Source organism: Scyliorhinus torazame, chromosome 5, assembly GCF_047496885.1.
Source record: "Scyliorhinus torazame isolate Kashiwa2021f chromosome 5, sScyTor2.1, whole genome shotgun sequence".
In the NCBI taxonomy this organism is placed as follows: Eukaryota; Metazoa; Chordata; class Chondrichthyes; order Carcharhiniformes; family Scyliorhinidae; genus Scyliorhinus; species Scyliorhinus torazame.
In genome coordinates, this window is record NC_092711.1 from 200,822,035 (window position 1) to 200,842,610 (window position 20,576).

Sequence of the window (20,576 nt, forward strand, 5' to 3'; positions counted from 1 at the left end):
ATGCAGACACCACACAGACAGTGACCCAAGCCGGGAATCAAACCTGGGACCCTGGAGCTGTGAAGCAACTGTGCTACCCATTGTGCTGCCATGCTGCCCCGTGTGGCTTTCTGGTGTATTGTTGCATTATCAACAGAGAACTTTTGACTGATGCAAGTCTGTTGCTGGGAGCTGCCAGAGGGGGAAAGAGGAGCATGTTGATTCGGATGCTGGCAACTTCATTGTACCGCCTCTTTGTTATTTCATGTCTGGCGGCCGTGTGTTTGTCTGCTGCAGCCCCCTTTATCTGCAGCGTGAGACTGGAAAGGGTGGTTATCTCGCTGTTCCATCATGCTCTGTGTTAGTTTGACTTTCCGGTTAACCTGCTGCTGGGGGCTGAGATACGTCGACAGGGCGGCGTGTTGTTTTGGATACTGGTAACTTATTTGTACTGTTGACCGTTTCATGTTTTATGTGTATTTGGTTTCTTTGTGTAACGAAGCTGTTGTGGATTTGAATTTGTACTGATATTTTGCAGTGAGTATGTACCTGTGTGTATGGCACAGTACTTTTCCTTGTCAGTTTATGGTTAATGTGATGTGTGGACTGTTAAGTTTTTTAAAATCCTTTTGTATAAAGGTACTGTTGACCATTAATAAATAAAATATTCTCAAGTGGCTGCAGATTGTGTTTGCTGTTTGCTCCTGCTCGTGGCTGAAAATGCCTGAAGGCCATGTGTGTTGCTTGCTGCTGCCTCTTTAGCTTCTGTAGCCTGGAGTAAGGAAAGGGAGGATGTAAAATGACCTACTGCCAGTGCTGGAAAAAGGAAGGGGTGCTCTATCTTTCTTCTGGCATGTTCTGCGTCGATGTGACCTTGCGGTTTGACTTTCCACTGTTGAGAGTCCACTGCCTGGGAGCTGCGAGAGGGGGAGACAGAGGCGGATTGACCCAAACGAGCAACTTGATGAACATGGTGAAGAAATGCTTTTGCAGATTTATGGTGGCTTTATTGTGCTGTTGACTGTTTAATGTTTAATGCCTGGAAGCTGCATCTTTGTTTGCTGCCACCTCTTTTGTTTCTGTGGCCTGGGCTGAGAAAATGAAGGATGTAAGGTTACATGCTACTCGTGCCGGTGAAGGGGAAGGGATGCTCTTTCCCTCTTCTGGCATGTTCTGCATCGGTATGACTTTCTGGTGCGACTTTCCACTGTTGAGAATCTACTGCTGCGAGTTGCTGGAGGGGAAGATTGCTGGTCACTTTATTGTATTGTTGACTGTTTAATGTTTAAAGTGTGTATGGTTTTCTTTGTACAAATGTTCTGTTATAGCTTTGTGTTTGTTGCTATCTCCTGCTGGTAGTTGCAAATGCCTGGAGGCTGCTGTTGTTGTTTCATTCTTTTTCTGTATCTGGAAAGAAGGACATTTTTTTCAAAGATACCCGAGACCTGGAGCTCAGAGGGACATGAAGCCAGAAGGCAATGCGATTTGAAGCCTGGCCCTACACTCACCCCTAGAACATCTCGACAACAAGGACTCCTACACCAGATTCCTATTTATTGACTACAGCTCGGCCTTGAACAACATAATCCCAGCCAAGCTCCAAAACTAGGTCTTGGCTCCTCACTCTGAAACTGGATCCTCAACTTTCTGACCCATAGATACAATCAGTAAGAATAAATAACAACACCTCCCACACAATAGTCCTCAATACCGGGGCCCAGCAAGGCTGCGTACTTAGCCCCCTACTCTACTCCCTGTACACACGCGACTGCGTGGCAAACTTTGGTTACAACTCCATCTACAAATTTTCTGACGATACGACCATAGTGGGTCGGATCTTGAATAACGACGAGTCAGAATACAGAAGGGAGATTGAGAACCTAGTGGAGTGGTGCAGCGACAACAATCTCTCCCTCAATGCTAGCAAAACTAAAGAGCTGGTCATTGACTTCAGAAACCAAATTACTGTACACGCCCCTGCCAGCATCAACGGGGCCGAGGTGGAGATGGTTAGCAGTTTCAAATTCCTAGGGGTACACATCTCCAAAAATCTGTCCTGGTCCACCCATGTTGACGCTACCATCAAGAAAGCACAACAGCGCCTATACTTGCTCAAAAAAACAAAGGAAATTCGGCATGTCCACATTAACACTTACCAACTTTTACAGAGGCACCATAGAAAGCATCCTATCGGGCTGCATCACAGCCTGGTACAGTAACTGCTCGGCCCAGGACCGCAAGAAACTTCAGAGAGTCATGAACACCGCCCAGTCCATCACACAAACCTGCCTCGCATCCATTGACATTGATCCAAATGGGCCACCTGATAATGCCATTGTAGAAATGCTTTTGCCGGTTGCTGGTGTGGTGAGTGCTGCATATAACTGACACGTCTCTGCAGGTCAAACATGCTGGAAGTCAAGGATGTTCAATTGCAACTTGAGCGCCAGTGGAATATGTGGATGCCAGAAATTGGTCCTGGTGAGATTGGGCCATCTAGAGGGGGCCTGCACAGCTGCGGCTCCTGAACGGAGAATGGCAGTAATACATTGAACAACCAGCAAGCAATACATTGATGGACAGATCATTTCCAGCGCAATGTTCTGGCCATGACAATGCATTCTCAGACTTATCTTCCATTTCTGTTGAGGAATCTATAAGGGTGATACTGTCTGTTTGACTTTTTTGTGAAAATGAGCTGTTGTCCGGAGTCTGCACATCCTCCCGGTGTGTGCGTGGGTTTCCTCCGGGTGCTCCGGTTTCCTCCCACAGTCCAAAGATGTGCAGGTTAGGTGGATTGGCCATGATAAATTGCCCTTACTGTTGGGTGGGGTTACTGGGTTATGGGGTGTTGACCTTGGGTAGGGTGCTCTATCCAAGAGCCAGTGCAGTCTCGATGGGCTGAATGGCCTCCTTCTGCACTGTAAATCCTATGATAATCCATGATCTATATTTTGTTTTGGTACCAATATGGAACGGTGATGTTTCCTTGTTGTTTGATGGTTAGTGTGATATGTGTACTGTTACATAGTTGATTTGCAAATAGTTATGACACCCTGGGTGAGTGCGCAGTCAGTTCTAGCCCCACAGACGCTGGAGTCCCAACATAAGTGAATTAGCCTTCGTGTTTTTCTGAAATCTTTAACCCTCGCCTGCTCCAATGAGTTACCGACACCAGAAAGGAATAACAGGACAATGGTCTACCAGTGTACCTACTCTACAACCTTATCCCACCCTTCACCCAGACATATACAAGACATATGCATGGTAAGGGTAGGAGAGGATTAAAAGAAAATGGAAAATAGGTTTCAGCTGAGTCTTCACTGTTGTGGTTGTAGCCTCTGGGAATGGATTTACTCAAGAAATTCAAGTTGCCGCAATTCCATCTTTTCACCATCAGATGGAGCGAGGTACAGGATGTTAAGGTCAGTGCAATTCTAATCGCCAGCCACCAGATGGTGCTATGTACAAGATTTTCAGATCAGTGTAATTCTGCTCATGTACCATCAGATGGAGCATTCGTCTCTCTGTGAAATTACTGGGCTTTAACTCTGGAATGAGCAGATTTTCCGTTGCCTGATTTCTATACAGGACTCTGGCTGTGTTATCATGAATGCTCTCACCATGGGCGAAATTCTCCGTTATCGGCGCAAAGTCCGCCGATCAGCTCCAAAAACGGCACAAATCCGACCTTCATCACACCGCCCCAAACGTCGCAAAGTCTCCGGCTAGCAGCGACGTGACGGGATCCGCGCTTGCTCACATGCTTCACGCCGTGCGGCGTCACACACGCCGCTCGGCGTGACGGCTCATCAGGACGCGCTGCTCCCCCCCACCCGACCGGAACACCCGACCGGATGGCCGCCCGCCGCTCAGCCCCGAGGTTCGAGTCACGGGATGTGGAGGCGCTCCTGGACGCAGTGGAGCAGAGGAGGGACGCCCTGTATCCTGGGCACGGCCGCAGAGTTGCCCCACGCCACAGCCGGCGTCTGTGGAGGGAGGTGGCAGAGGCCGCCAGCGCTGTGGCCCTGACACCACGGACAGGCACCCAGTGCCACAAGAAGGTGAACGACCTCGTCAGAGCAGGCAGGGTGAGCCTCCCCCCCTGCCGGATATCCATATCCCCCATATCCCCCCTCCCCCACATCCCCCAGATCCCCCCTCCCCTTTTCCCCCAGATCCCCCATATGCCCCTCCCCATATCCCCCCTCCCCATATCCACCATATCCCCCCTCCCCCATATCCCCCCTCCCCCATAGCCCCCATATGCCCCATATCCCCCCTCCCCCATATGCCCCGTCCCCCATAGCCCCCATATCCCCCTCCCCATATCGCCCCTCCCCCATATCCCCCCTCCCGCATATCCCCCATATCCCCTCTCCCCCATATCCGCCTTCTCCCATTTCCCCAAGTGAATCCAGCCCTAACCTTAACATCTGCAATACACGCGCAACCGATGGCGTGCATTCATATACCTGTCTAACACTGTTGCCTTTTACCCCTGCCACCACCCCCCACAGGAGAAGCGCGCACACAACACCAGGGAGCATGTGAGGACTGGAGGAGGCCCAGCTGATGAGAGGCCACTGACCGAACATGAGGGAAGGGCCCTGGAACTGGCTGGCAGACCTGAGGACCGGGAGGTTGCTGATGCAGAGGTCGGGGGCCCACCAGCAAGTGAGCCACCGACAGCCCGTCCCCATATCCCCCCTCCCCCATATCACCTGATCACTGCCTGTGTGTCTAACCATGCATGCTTCATTGTGTATCGCAGGAGCAAACGTCGAGGCACCCATCCCCGCAGATGCAGACCGCCCGCATGATGCCCCTCGGAGGCCACGGGAGACGGAGAGACCCGGACCCTCCGGCATGCGACGCCCGCAGGATGCATCTCGCACACCATGGGAGACGGAGAGACCCGGACCCTCTGGCATGCGACGCCTGCAGGATGCCCCTCGCACACCACAGGAGACGGAGAGACCCGGACCCTCCGGCATGCGACGCCCGCAGGATGCCCCTCGCACACCACTGGAGACGAAGAGACCCGGACCCTCCGGCATGCGACGCCCGCAGGATGTCCCTTGGAGACCACTGGAGACGGAGAGACCTGGAGCAACAGGGAGAAGACGACCCCGTCTCGTGCGGGTGCGACGACGCAGGCGTGTGCCACCCAGCGACGAGAGGGGCAGCCACAGGCCCCCGTCACAGCTGAGCCAGGACACCACTACACAGGACACCACTACCCAGGACACCCCCTCCCAGGACACCACTACCCAGGACACCACTACCCAGGACACCCCTACCCGGGACAGCACTACCCAGGAAAACGAAATACCGGACAGTGACACAGATTGGATGGGTGGAGACGAACCACCACCCCAAAGTGCCATGGACTCAGAGTGGGACGAAGAGCACGACACAACGCCACTGCTGTCACCAACACCCTCCACCATCGCAGAGACGCTCACCTCGGTTGGGCACTTTAGTGATGAGGCGTCTGGTAAACTCACTGGTGTGCACAACACAGCCGTCCCGGTACAGCAGGCGGAGGTAGGAGCAGCAGAGGGGCCGGGCGGTCGGAGGGCAGCCCAGCCCAAGCGAACATCTGCTGCCCAGATGGATCCCGTGTTCCTGGAGTGACCACACCCACCCATAGATCCGATGCAACCACCGAACCGGAGACGGGCGAAGAGGGTGACGGCCGGCTTACGGCGGCTGCAGTCGCAGGTGGAGGAGTCCACCCACGTCCAGGAGCTGGGAGTGGTGCCGGTCATATGTGTCACCCAGACCAACACCGCACGGGTGGCGTCCGCGGTGGAGGCAATGGGTGCGACGGTGTCAGACATGGGGAACGGTTTGCGAGGCCTGGGGCTTTCCGTGCAGGCAGCGTCTGTGGCCCAGGACATGGCTGCCCTCTCACAGGAGGCCATGAGCCAGCGCCAGTGGCAGATGGCAGAGGCGCTCAACGTCATGGCCCAGTCTCAGCAGTCCATAGCCCAGTGTCTGCAGGCCATGGCCCAGTCTCAGCAGGCCATGGCCCAGTCTCTGCAGGCCATGGCCCAGTCTCTGCAGGCCATGGCCCAGTCTCTGCAGGCCATGGCCCAGTCTCTGCAGGCCATCGCTGAGGGCATCGGCGCCAGTGGCCATGTGTGAGCCGGCGTCGCACTGTCACAGACAGGGTTTGCCAACCCCCTGGGCTCCATGGCTGCAAACCTGCAGACCCCTGTCGATACCAGCACGGGCCTCCAGGACTGGCAGCGCCAGATGTCGGGGGGGGCGTCGGATGGCCAGTCCGTTCGCATCCCCCACCCATGTAGAGGCCTGGGGGTCATCAGGCACCCCGAGGGAGGAGGAGGTGGTGTGGTCCGTCCCGGCTCCCCCTGTAGGGGAGGTCCCAGAACACCACGACACCTCGGACTCCCCCCCCCCCCCCCTTTCGACCCAGGTGCATCGGGTGGGCAACGGGCAGGACAGGCTGGCAGCTCGCCATCCCAGTCGCCCGGGCCACAGCCTGGCCCATCTAGGCCAGGACGCCCCAGGATACGGCCGCCAAAGGGATCCCGTGTCAGAGGGCAGGAATCACAGGAGTCCACCTCCAGTTCTGCTGTACCGTCTGGGGAACCACGTAGACGTAGTCAAAGGGTCCGTAAGGCCAAACAACTAGACACTGAGTAAGTTGGCACGGGTGCAGGGCACAGATGAGTTTTAGGGGCTAGGGCACGTGCATGAACTCCGTTCGTTATTAAAGTCAATGTTACACCTACAGAAGCTGCCTTTGTGCTCTGTCCAAAGCATGCGGGGGTGTCATGTACGTTGAGCGCAAGTGTGTGTGTGAGGGGTGGTCTTACCTCAGCCCCAGGTGAGTCTGCCCCCTTCCCCCTGCGCCGCCATCAACATGCCCCCGGGCAGAGGACGGGACCGTGCGCTGCAGTGTCACAGCCGCATGCAGGGATGGTCCGGGTGGATGGTGGTACTGTGGCCATGGGTCAGACATAGTCCAACGATGTGGAGCCAGGAGCTCATCGCAGGGCGGGTTGTCATCATCCTCCATGGCTCGCAATAGACACGCTTCCACCGGCAACTGTGTGAGCCCGGCCATTGTGCCGCAGGTGGATCGGCAATGGGGGGGGGGGGTGGTGGTGTGCATGCGGGTGGGGTGGGTGGGGTTGGGGAGGGGGGGTGAGGGTGCTGGGTGGGTGGATGGGTGGGGGGTGGGGGTGGTTGGGTGTTTCCATGGTGTGCGGTCTGTGGCCATACTACCCGATTCCCACGCCCATCTAATCAGTGAAGCGGGCGGCTATCAGCCTGTCCCGTGCCCGCTGGCCCAGCCGGTAACGGTGGACAGCCACCCGCCCGTGTCCAGCCCGTCTGCCCTGACCATTGCCCCCATCCCCCTCATCTGGAGAGGACTGCGCCTCTTCCTGCTGCTCCTCCACTCCACCCTCCTCTGCCTGCGGCACATCGCCCCTCTGCTGGGCTATGTTGTGCAGGACACAGCACACTACAATGATGCGGCCGACCCTATCTGACCGATACTGGAGGACGCCCCCAGAGAGGTCCAGGCACCTGAAACGCATCTTCAGCACGCCAAAGCACCTCTATCACTCCCCTTGTCGCTACATGGGCATCATTGAAACGGTTCTCCGCCTCATTGCGTGGCCTCCGTACAGGCGTCATCAGCCACGATCGCAATGGGTAGCCCCTGTCGCCCAGCAACCAGCCCCTCAGCCGGGGATGGCATCCCTCGTACATGCCGGTGATGTATAACCGTGACAACACGTATGAGTCGTGTACACTGCCTGGGTGACGGGCGCAGACATGCAGGATCATCATGCGGTGGTCGCAGACCACCTGTATGTTCATTGAATAGGTCCCCTTCCTATTGGTGAACACGGCCCTGTTGTCTGCAGGTGGCCGCACGGCGACGTGCATCAGATCAATCGCGCCCTGGACCATGGGGAACCCAGCCACGGCAGAGAAGCCCACGGCCCGGGCATCTTGGCTGGCCCGGTCCACCGGGAAGCGGATGTAGCGGTGCGCCATGGCATATACGGCGTCTGTCAATGTCCGGATGCACCGATGCACCGATGTCTGCGATATGCCAGACAGGTCCCCACTCGGTGCCTGGAATGACCCCGTTGCATAAAAGTTCAGGGCCACCGTAACCTTGACGGACACGGGGAGAGGGTGACCCCGCCAGTGCCACGCGGTGACAGGTGTGCCAGCAGGTGGCAGATGTGTGCCACGGTTTCCCGGCTCATCCGGAGTCTCCTCCTGCATTCCCGGTCCGTGAGGTCCTGGTATGACTGCTGGGGCCCCTACCCTCGGGTGCCTCTGTTGCCGTGGGGCCGCGACGTCCTCCTCCCCCTCCTCGTCCTCATCCAGGGCAACATAGACATTAGCGGCTGCCGCTACGGCGGCCAACATCGCAGGCTGATCGGAAAACATGACAGCCTGGTGGGGGGGGGGGGGAACGACGACATGTCATCATTGCCCATACCCCCTCCTCCCACCAGCCAGGTGGCCTGGACCGCATGGGTCCAACTGTTGGAGGCTGGCACCTGGCCAGGTGGACCAACTCACTTGCCCTCGCACCCCCACTCCCCGGCACGGACCCCCCCCATCCTCCTCCCCGGCACGGACCCCCCCCCATCCTCCTCCCCGGCACAGACCCCCCCCCCCCCATCCTCCTCCCCTTCACGGACCCCGTCTCCCATCCCCCTCCCCGGCACGAACCCCGACCCCCTCCCCGGCACGGACCCCCCCCCCATACCCCTCCCCGGCACGGACCCCCCCCCCATCCTCCTCCCCGGCACGGACCCCGTCCCCCCATCCCCCTCCCGGCACGGACCCCCTCCTCCTCCCCGGCACGGACCCCCCCCCCCCCATCCTCCTCCCCGGCATGGACCCCGTTCCCCTCCCAGGCACGGCCCCCCACTTCCCCCTCCCCGGCACGGACCCCGTCCCCCTCCCCGGCATGGATCCCCCCCCATCCTCTTCCCCGGCACAGACCCCGTCACCCCATCCCCCTCCCGGCTTGGACCCGTCCCCCTCCCCGGCACGGACCCCCCCCATCCTCCTCCCCGGCACGGACCCCATCCCCCTCCCCGGCACGGACCCCCCCGTCCCCCCCATCCTCCTCCTCGGCACGGACCCCGTCCCCCCATCCCCCTTCACGGCACGGACCCCCCCATCCTCCTCCCCGACACGGACCCCCCCATCCTCCTCCCCGGCACGGACCCCCCCATCCTCCCGTCCCCTGCACTCAACCCCCCTCCCGGCACTCCCCCGGAGCCCAGCCCACTCTAACCACTCCCCCCACCGCACACACACACACAAAACCCTACACACACCTCTCCCCCACACATTCAGACTGTGGCCACGCCATCGCCTGTCCAACGGCCAACCCCCCCCCCCCAGGCCGTCACCCACCTCCACGCTGGTCAGCGTGAACCTGGAGCACAGGTTGACGCCGATGAAAAGGAGGTTTGATTTACGCCGACGTGACCCGTCATCACGTCGACGGGACTTCGGCCCATCCGGACGGGAGAATATCGACAGGCCCAAAATCGATTGCCTTGCGCCCACCCGTGCCATTCTCCGAGGTCTGCGGCGCCATTGACGCCCCGCCGACCTTTCTCCCTTCGGAGACTTCGGCGGGCGGCGGGGGCGGAATTGACGGCGGCCAACGGCCATTCTCCGACCCTCTGGGGGGTCAGAGAATAACGCCCATCCATAAGCTTCAATTTTGAGCTCTTCCCCGCCCTTCAGACAGAGACATAAGAGTGTTGCTTACCTGCAAAAAAACAGCTGGCACTTTCACATTCAGGAGATCTCTTTCCCAGTTCTGATGGCTGTCTGTGCTTTTTAAACAAGAAACTCTCCACAGATTTTGCTGGAATGCCTCTTAAAATCATTTGGCAAAGAGAGAGCGAGAGGGAGAAACCCTACCACCTTCTGGCTGAGCTTCCTTCATAGAATTACAGATTGTAGCGCAACAATTGCTCACTCAAGTCGAGAAGTGATTAAGTCAATCGAGGCTTTATTAAGCAAGACTTGTTCCCCAGCAGCTCAATTACAGAATGCGGCTGCTGGGAGAATTCGAGCCCTGATATTCCACCTGCTGGGTGGAGCCAGCAGGCAGCAGATCCAACCAGGACCCGGGACCTGTCAGCCAATAGCCTCTCGGCTTCACAGGTACCGTACTACCCCTAATACATACCACCACATTCACCCCTTGTTAAAAAAGAACCCGGCGGGGTGGTGGTTCACATGGTGGTAGGGGTTTACAAGGCTGGTCCTGGAACTAATTTCGTACAGTGGCTATGCATTTATCCCAACAGTTAACAATGTACAGGTTTTGTCAGAATTATTTACAAGTTTTTTTTTTAAATTGTGTCACGCGGATTCCACGAGTCGAGCGGGTGCACTGGTCATCCTTGTCGATCGCCTCAGCCCCGGTGGTGGTGCAGGTGCTGGCTCGGGCACTGTCGTCTCTGGGAGCGTTGCGCTGTTCGTCCCTGTTTCTTTACTCCTGGGCAGGCACGGGAGGAGGACCGATCCACCCGGGAAGGGAGCGGTCGTGGGGTGCGCCTGTGGCATGGAGGGGGTTATCGGTGTTGGGAGTGTGTGTGTGCTTCCGGCGGGCGACAGGTCCCGCAGGGAGACCGTGTCCTGTCGGCTGTCGGGGTACACCACGTAGGCGTACTGGGGGTTTGCGTGGAGAAGGTGAACCCTCTCGACCAATGGGTCCGATTTGTGCGCCCGCACACGCTTTCGGAGCAAGGTGGGTCCTGGGGCTGCCAGCCAGGTCGGCAGCGACGTTCCGGAGGAGGACTTCCTAGGGAAGACAGGGAGGCGCTCGTGAGGCGTTTGGTTAGTGGTGGTACACAGCAGCGACCGGATGGAGTGGAGGGCATCCGGGAGGACTTCCTGCCACCGGGAAACTGGGAGATTTCTGGACCGTAGGGCCAGTAGGACGGTCTTCCAGACCGTACCATTCTCCCTCTCTACCTGACCGTTCAATTGGCAGCTCAGGCTAGGGAATTGCAGTTCAAATTGCTCAATGAAATCAAACAAAATAAACTAATCCTGACATTGGGAGGATGTGTGGATTCAACGTTACCAGTGGAACAATCAGAGCAAAAGATCAATCATGTCCTCCCGATCCCCTCCCAAAGCCAATGTTGAGCTAGGGAAGTTCAGTCTCCAGCAAGAATTTCAAGAGGGGGCAAGAGAGAGAGAATGTGCGCAGCAACACAAGATCCAGGTGATAAGATGAAAAGCTCAATGAGCAGAGTGGGAATGCCAAGAAGAGAAGAGGGAAATCGCTAAACAGCAGGGGCATGCTTCGGTGAGTTCCCAAGCACTGTGCCCCGACAAGCCAGAACAATCCGGAAAGGCTGAGCAAACCAAAAGTTTCAGCAAAACTCTGCTGTGGCGCAGGCGGCTGCAGATAGCTCAGAGGCACTGCCTTTAGAAAAAAAGTTTTCTAGATTTTAAAAGTCTGTGATTCAGCCAGAAAAATATGAAAGAGGCTCATGCGAAGCAGCAGAAATCTGCAGAAGAGCAGAAAGCTGGAAAAGATCAAGAAGCACAAAAGAGTGGACCTCGGGCAAGAGCTGCTCACATTACCAAAGCAAGGTCAGTAAAACAAATGGGATCCAGAGCAGGCCCCGAGAATCTGAAATAGAATGTCCAAACATCCTCAAGCTGAAGAGGGAGCAGAAAATCCTCAAGCAGTTATAGAAGCCCTACAGTGCAGAAGGGGGCCATTTGGCCAATCAAGTCTGCATCGACCTTTGTACTCTACCCAGGCCCACTCAGCTGCCCATTTCCCGTAACCTCATCTAATAATCTGTGCACGAAGGGACAATTTAGCCAATCCACCTAACCTGCACATTTTTGGACTGTGGGGGGAAACCGCAGCAAACCCACGCAGACACGGGGAGAACGCGCAAACTCCACACAGTCACCCGAGGCCGGAATTGAACCAAGGTCCCTGGAGCTGTAAGGCAGCAGTGCTAACCACTGAGCCAGCATGCCGTCCTATCCTAGCCATGTTATCACCCCTGACTCAGGGAAAGAAATAGTGAGGGAGATGCCCCATGTAACCAAAGAGCCAGAAAGGACACAGGGTATTAAGCCAGGCACGGAAACTTGTCTTTGGGCACTTGACCAAAGTATGGCTAACGAAATGCTTCTTTCGAGTTTTAACTAGGAACACAGGCAGTCCCCAGGCCAGCTAAATTAAACCAGGGGAGCCCGTACCACTGCTGGAGCAAGTGAAGGTCTGGCTGTCCAATATCTTCTTTTCACTTTTAGCTCTTAAACTAACAGACACCAGACTGCCCTCTCTTGCAGTGATATGAAACAGTTATTTCTTATTCATTCCCAGTTTTTAATTAGACCTGCAGAGGCGAAGGGAAGCACAGAGGTGCAGTGGCTGTCTCAAGGTGCCGAAGACCTGAGTTCAATCCTGGCCCCGGGTCACTGTCCGTGTGGAGATTGCACATTCCCCCCCATGTCTGCGTGGGTCTCACCCCCACAACCCAAAGATGTGCAGGTTAGGTGAATTGGCCACGCTAAATTGTCCCTTAATTGGGAATAAAAAGAGAATTGGGTACTTAAAATTTTTTTTTTTAAAGACCTGCAGAGGAGAGACAAAACATTCAGCGATTTGTTCTCATTGTGAATACTTAGAAAAAAGACCAAACAGTTCAATTTCATCTTCTGACTAACATCGCACTTCTACTGATAACCAACAATTTCCACAACCATTCCCGTGATGGATTCCACTCCCCAATCTGGTCAATTTTAATTTCCTGAAGTTTATCTCTCTTATAACAGTTTCATTTTCACCTGGTAGAACCCTGAATATGTAACTCCTCACTTTTAGGTAGATGTATTTTCAATGCATAATTCCTAAATTGAAGAGGAAAACGAGATTGAGACAATGAGGTAAACACTTGGAGCAACATTTAAGTTTGAGCTGTGATTTTGTTTAAACTTGTTGAATCTGATTCACCCTCATAATTCTGACAACTTTACTAGGTTTGTTGTTTGATTTCTTGCTCCTTACCTGCACCGCGTCCTTGATGGAGGAGAGTTTATCAATGAAGCTCTCGCACTGTCAACACCTTAGTCCAGAGTGGCTGGTTACTGCTGCTTCAGTTTCACATTTAAACTGGGAGTGAATAGTGACACTGAACAGCTTTCCAGTCATTGGGCAAATTCTTGGAGGTCACAGTCTGAGGAAACGGGGCAGACCATTTAGGACGTTCTCCCCATGTCTGCATGGGTTTCCTCCGGGTGCTCCGGTTTCCTCCCACAGTCCAAAGACGTGGAGGTTAGGTGGATTGGCCGTGATAAATTGCCCTGAGTGACCAAAAAGGTTAGGAGGGGTTATTGGGTTACGGGGATAGGGTGGAAGTGAGGGCTTAAGTGGGCCGGTGCAGAATCGATGGGCCGAATGGCCTTCTTCTGCACTGTATGTTCTATGACAGAGATGAGGAGAAATGTCTTCACCAAGAGAGTGGTGAATTTGTTACCACGGAACGTAGCTGAGGCCAAAACACTGTGGGTGCGATTTAACGGGAAAAGGTCTAAGTGTCATTTTTGGCATGATTTGCCGGGTGTTTCCCGGCGACTGCATTCGTGAGATCGTGGCCCATATTTAACGGCACTTTGTGCCGAAAATTAACGCCCACGAGGTTCACGTCATTACTGGCTGTCTCGCCATCTGATTCGCTGGGCTTGTGGCACAGCAGCTCTCTGCTAACAATGGGGAATGTCTTTTAAATGTTCCCTCACAACTCACTCCCAACCAGCGCATAAGTACATTTTTAAAAAGATATTCCAAACATACACAACATCTACAAAATACACAGTCCATCAAAGCATATTTAATAGTCTGTGCAGTTTTTCCCCTTTAAACCCCCCTTCCCGCGATGAGCAGCTCCTGACATACAGTCATGTACGGCCTCCACCCCACCTCAAAATCCTTTTCTGACCCCCTCAACTTGAAATTAATCTTCTCCAGCCAGGGGGACCTCCTAATGTTGCTGGAGAGCTGCCTACCCTTTACAAAACCTGTTTATTCCTCTAAGACCACCTCTGGCACGCACCCTTCCAACCTACACGGCAACACCTTCGCCTGAACTTTCACATCCATGTTCAACAAAGAGCTGGGCCTGTAGGACACACACTCTAGTGGGTCCTTCCCCGTCGCTGGCAACTTCCCCCACTCCACTGCCTCACTAAACATCCCCAACAGGTGTGGGGCCAACCTTGTCGCAAACTGCTTAAAAAACTCTGCCGGAAAGCCGTCCAGTTCTGGGGCCTTCCCCGACTCCACCCCCCCTGATACTATCCATCATCTCCCTCAGCCCCAGTGGCTCCTCAAATGCCTGCCTCAGTACCGCCCGACACACCACAAAAAAAATCAATTCTAGAGTACACCTTGCACACGTGCAAGAAGAAAGAATGCTCCCTCCTTCCCGGGTTCCAGGGATCTACGACCCCCATCTGTCCGGAAACCCTTCCAGCTCTCTCGCCATCCTCGACCTTCCGATCGACTTGGGGCTGAACCTGTCTACCTTCGGCTCCATCACACAGCATCCCCGTCCATGATCAGCTGGTATGAATCCAAGTCCGGAATCGCCACTAGTACCCTCTTGACAAACCCCGCATCGTCCCAATTAGGTTCATAAACATTGACTAACACTACCGGTGTCCCCTCTAACACCCCACTCATTATCGCAAACCTACCCCACCCCCCACCCCCCCCACCCAGATCCCGCACCTCCCTGGCCCCCATAACCCCATTTTCCTGCTCAGCCAAATGGCAACTCCCTTCGACTTCGAGTCAAACCCCGAGTGAAATACTTGTCCCACCCATCCCTTCCTCAGTCTAACCTGATCCTTCACCCAGAAATGTGTCTCCTGCACAAAAATCATGCCCTCTCTCAAACCCCTCAGATGTGTAAAAGCCTGGGACCGCCTAACCGGTCTGTTTATCCTGCGGACATTTCATCTCAGAATTCCTACTAAAGGCTTACGCCTCCACCACCTTCTGTCATGCGCCATCGTCTCCTTTTGATTCTGCTTCATCCAAACCTACTCTGAACCGGGCCCATCCTAGGTGCCCCCACCCCCCCCCCCCCACCCCCCACCCCCCACCCCCCCCCCGCGCCCAAGACCTCGCTCATCCTCCCAACCATCCACGTCGCACATCAAACCACCCCCCCCCCCCTCAATCTGGCCAACTCTCACGGCCTTCATCCCCCACCACACACCCATTCACTAGCATTGCCTGCTAGCGTGGCCTCTCCCACCCGAAGGCCCCCTTACTCACACTCCCACCACTCCCCCACCAACCCCACCTTAGCCTGCCGAACAGGCCCCCAACCACTCTAAATAATGACCAACCATCAACACAACGCAAAGGCCCCCTTCGGACACGCCCCTTACATGAAAAAGATACAAAATTCACAAATAACCTGCTCCCAAAAAACAAAAAGGCGGGAGGGGGAATCGATCGCCCCCTTGCAAACTTCAAACTTCTGAAATTCCATCCCCCCCCCCCAATCGGCAACCCAAAATAACCGCAACTCCCAACTTATGCAGATTTAACTACTCCATTCCTTACCACCCCACAGCTTTCCCTAAGCCGATGGTCCCTTCTAAAGTCATTCGTCTCCTCCGGCGTCTCTAAATATTACTCCCAGCCATCATGTGTTACCTAGAGTTTGGCTGGGTACAACACCCCAAACCGAATCTGCCGTCAGTACAACACCACCTTGGCCTTGTTGCAGCCCGCACACCACCTCCGCGCCGATGTCCTGGTAGATCCGCACTTGATTACCCTCCCATTCACAGACTCTCTTCGCCCTGGACCACCTGGACCCGCTGTTACCAGACTCATGAATGACCCTCTTATGGACTGAACTGATCTCTCCACATATCTTTATTGAATAGCACCACACTCCGTAAGCTTGATCTGTCTGGACTGTAAGCAGAGCAATATTTTTTACTGTACCTTTGTACACGTGAAAATAAATCCAAATCTAAATCAAGGTGCTCAGTCAAGTCCGTGTCCAGCACTGGCAGCAGGTCAGCCCATATCTTTGAGAACCGCACTCCCGGTCACAGAGCCGAAGAGGTGGCAGCAAATAAGCATGCGACCTCCAGGCAGTGGCAGCTAACAGCAGGAGCAAGCAGCAAGGATAGCCTGGGGCCACCTGCAGATGCACATGAAGCTCAACCAAGTAAACAAAAGTAAAAAAAAAAAAGGGACAAAGAAAAAGAGGGCACCCCTGATAGGGGTGCTGTCCAAACTACAACAAACAGCAATGGAGGCTTAAAAACTCAAATCAAAATGTGGGTAAAAGGATCAATTCAGCACCCCAGGTCCTGCGATGCCCACTGAGCACGAAAGGCCGTCATGGTGCCAGTGGACATCACATGCTCCCTCTCGAGGGACACCTGGCCATGAAGGAAGCCACGGAAGAGGGGCAGGCAGTCGGGCTGGACGACCCCCTCGACTGCCCGAGGCCTGGACCTGTTTATGGTGAGTTTCATCAAGCCCAGGAATAGGTTCACAAGGAGGACCTCCTCCTTGTCCGCTCCTCACCGGGTGCCCACAGATTAGAAGTGTGGGGCTGAAATGCAAACCAAACTTCAGTAAAAGTTTTGATAGGAAACTAAAAAGGTGCAGCCTAAAACATTTAACATAGGCATGGTCCACGGATGCTGCAAGACCACAAAAAGGGCAGGCATCAGCAGAGTCCGTGAACCGTGCCAATGACGGTTTCATGGTACTGCTGCATACAACACCCTCGACCCCAGTTTTCCAAGATTGAGGGGAATGACTCTTCCTTAGAGGGACCGGCATGCCAAGGCCTGGCAATGGGCGAGGGCGAGGAGGTGAAAGGTGTGCAGGAGCAGCCCAAACAGGAAAGTCCTCCGTGCAGTGCGAAAGGGCACGGAGGGCATTTCCTCGAGGTGGCTTGGGGAGAATACACTTGAGAGCTGTGAAGTGCCCACATAACTAATAAGGCCAATTCCCCTTTAAATAGTGGTTAAATAGCCTTCAGCTGTGGAACTAGAGGCTGCTCACAGTCAGAGGGAGTTAAAGTGGCCTGCAACATATAACCAAGAGCAGGGCTCCGTCTTGGAAGTGTTTGGTGAGACAGACAGGCAGCAGCTGTAGTTGCCCCTGTTATGGGTATACACAATGATGGAGGATGCTGACCCTCGACCTAAGACGGCCAACCCTCCCCGACCAGACCAATCACCCCCGGGCGTCCCCCCCCCTCCCACCTGAGCACTGTGGCATCATCTCCAATGGCCTTGAGCTGCATGGAAATGGCTCCTCATCACTTCAGTCCCCCTCAGCAGCCATTGCGCCAGCTTCACGTTTTAAAAGCGAGTGCTAATTGACGGTCGCATAACCTCTCTCTGGGAGCCGGTTAATTCCCGGGAAAAGGTTACATTGGACTTCTATCTCGCTAATGAGATAGAGATTGGTGCTAATTTGAGTCTCTGATCTTCTTGCGATGATTGGGCGGAATCCGGAACCCACCACTAGGAGCGGGCCGGTTCGATAGTGAACTGATTCGCGCCTGACACGGACCTCGATTTTGGTATCTCCCGCTATTTAACTGGCCCACCCAGAACCGTGCCGGGTGCAACGTGGTGGTTAAATTGCACCCTGCATGTTTTCAAGAAGTAGTTAGATATATCACTTGGGAGTAAGGGGAGCAAAGGATATGAGGGGAAGACAGGATTAGGCTATTGAGTTGAATGATTAGTTGTGATAATGAATGGCAGAGCAGGCTCGAAGGATCAAACAGCCTCTTCCTGCTCCTATTTTCCATGTTTCTATCCAATGAAAATCAAGCACCATGTAGGATCATTTGTCAAAGCAGAAATTGTGTTTTTACAATTCCTAAAAATATGAATCTAAACAAAAGGAGCATCTTACTCAAACACAATGGACAGAAATTGGTGGATGGTGAGTCTTCAGATAAATGCTGTCACTGAACGGCTATAACAATTTGCTATTTTCAAGGATTTTGTACTGATTTTCCAGCCATTACTGGAGGGTTGAAAATACTGCCCCATTCACCTTTCACTCATTTCCTTCATACCCTTAAGTTTCACTTTCCTGAACTGCAACCGTTCAATATTCTCTGGACGTCACAAAAGTTGATAATGAGTAACTGGTTTCCAGTAAAAGTTCTCAAACAAAAACCAGAAAAAAACTATTTCAAATGCCATGTATCCGCTCAAAGTACACTTGCCACGAAGTGTCTCCGCACACACTTTGAATCAATTTATTTACCTATTGCCCCACACAAAACATTGCCAGGAGCTTACATTTTGTTAGCCTATCAGAAACAAATGATGATCATGGAGACAACAATGTGGAGCATGCATTGGGTGTGAGGGAGGGATTAGGTTGGCAAATTAGGCGCAGAATGGTCATACTGTCCTGACTACTGATGATACAAGGCTAATAACCCCAAGTCAGGCGTACAAATCCAGTATGCCCAATTGTTCAATAGAACTCAATTGAAACAATTATGCAATCTGCCAGACTGAATCACTAATATCCTTCAGGAAGGAGAATTGATCCTCTTGCTGGCATATGCACAATTCTGTTTCTCAAAGACTTCAACAGGGAACCGGATCGGTCCTTGTCTGGGGCAGACAATGCATCATAGAGGCGACAAGTGTGTGTGTGGTGATGGTGGGAGGGTTGTGGAGAATAAGGGACCTGGAAAGACATGAAGCATCAGGGCATGTGATCTCTCTCGCTGGTCCTGTATTTTAGACTCTCAGCTTGATAAGTGCAGCAAATTTAATTTTACAAGACTGATAAACAAGCATATCTTCATCAGACCTTTCCTAATTTCACAAGTCATGCCGATTGAGTTTGAAGCTAAGATAATCTCAAAAGGCCTTTTTGTTTTGTTCTAGAGTGACATAGATGACCCGCTGAAGAGTTGCATTGAACTTGTGACCCCTTCCAATGGTGACAAAAATGCACATTAATATTGCAAAGTTAAGAAAATGTAGAAAACATAAATAACAAATGTATCCTACTGTGAGAAAACAGTAGGTCCCTTGTGTCACTTTGGGGAATGGATGGGTGGTGGGAGAAGTGCTCTTGCAGGATGGGAGGGCAATTCAAGCCTACCTAGATAACAGTGGGAGATATCTGCTGTTTTGTGAGGTCCACCTGATTGCACTGTCGATGTAAAGATGGGTGTGGCGCATACTCTACCAATCTATACAAGGTGCTGTTCATAGGAGTCACTATAGGAAGGAGTAAGTACTTCTACCAAAGGGTCGTGAATCTGTCAAATTCACTACCTGAGAGCGCAGTGGATGCTGGGACCTTGAGTAAATTTAAGGAGGACTTAGATGGACTTTTAATTATTAATGGGTTGAAGGATTACGGGCAGGACGGTGAAGATGAGGCCATGATGAGATAAGCCATAATCGGATTCAACAGTGGATCAGGCTCGAGGGGCTAAATTGCCTCCTCCTGCTCCTAGTCCTAATGTTCTTATGTTCAAAGAAAGACCATTCCCCCTGTGCAGCTCAAATCAAAGCTTCAGGCATGAATTTGTCAACAACGGACACTCATGGCTGCTGTCCCCAAAGCTAGACCTTTGCGAGAAAAATATAGTGAAGACTACTTGTGTCTCTGCTCCGCCTCTTATTCAATGAGGCAGTGCCAGTGTGTGGACACATAAAACAGGCTAAGGCCAGACAGAGGTGGTGCAGGGAATGGTGAAGGACAATTGCCTGCCCAGAAATCTGCACGATCCAGGAAGGAGTGTCTCAGTGTGTTGGTTTAATTATAACTGTCTGGGTCACTATGGCTGTGACTATCGCAGTTGGGACATTGTGGAGGCTGACAGTGAGGCCGGCTTTCCCTCGCCTATACAGATGAGTTTGGACCCCTGTTGAGGAGCAGTTGGAGAGAATGGAGGCAGTGGTAGACGAAATGTGAATTGATGAGAGTAAGGTCTGTTGTTGTAGTGTATCAGCTACCCAAGTAAGTAACTGCGAACCCCAGTGACTCTAGTAGTTCTCCCACAGAGATGTGTCTCCCCCCCCCCCCCACCCCCCGACACCCCCGACGCAGTGGCGGTAGGAGACTGTTAAACTGCACTGCAGATAATGGAGGCCATCAGCAAATTCATATGATTTGATTCTGAGTTCAGCACAACTCTCCACAATCATTACCCCAATCCCAGGAAGCTCCACTCTTAACCAGCTGAGAGCATGCCATACATTTAAAACGCCGTGAAGTAATTGTTCAAGGAGGGTGTCCTTCACAAACATAAGAAAATTTTAAAAAGAAAAATAAAGGTTTCAATTCTTTTGCTTCTTCGTCCACTTCTTCCTCATCTGGCTTTTCACATCAGCCCTGGATACCCGTTTGATGAAGAAGCTAAAGATTTTTCGAAACAATTTGCATATTCACAAATGTTTCTAATCTGAAGGAAATTAAATATTAAATTAACTGGCTGCATGTATGAATTAGATGTACTTGTAAATTTATGAAAAGGCTCGACAGC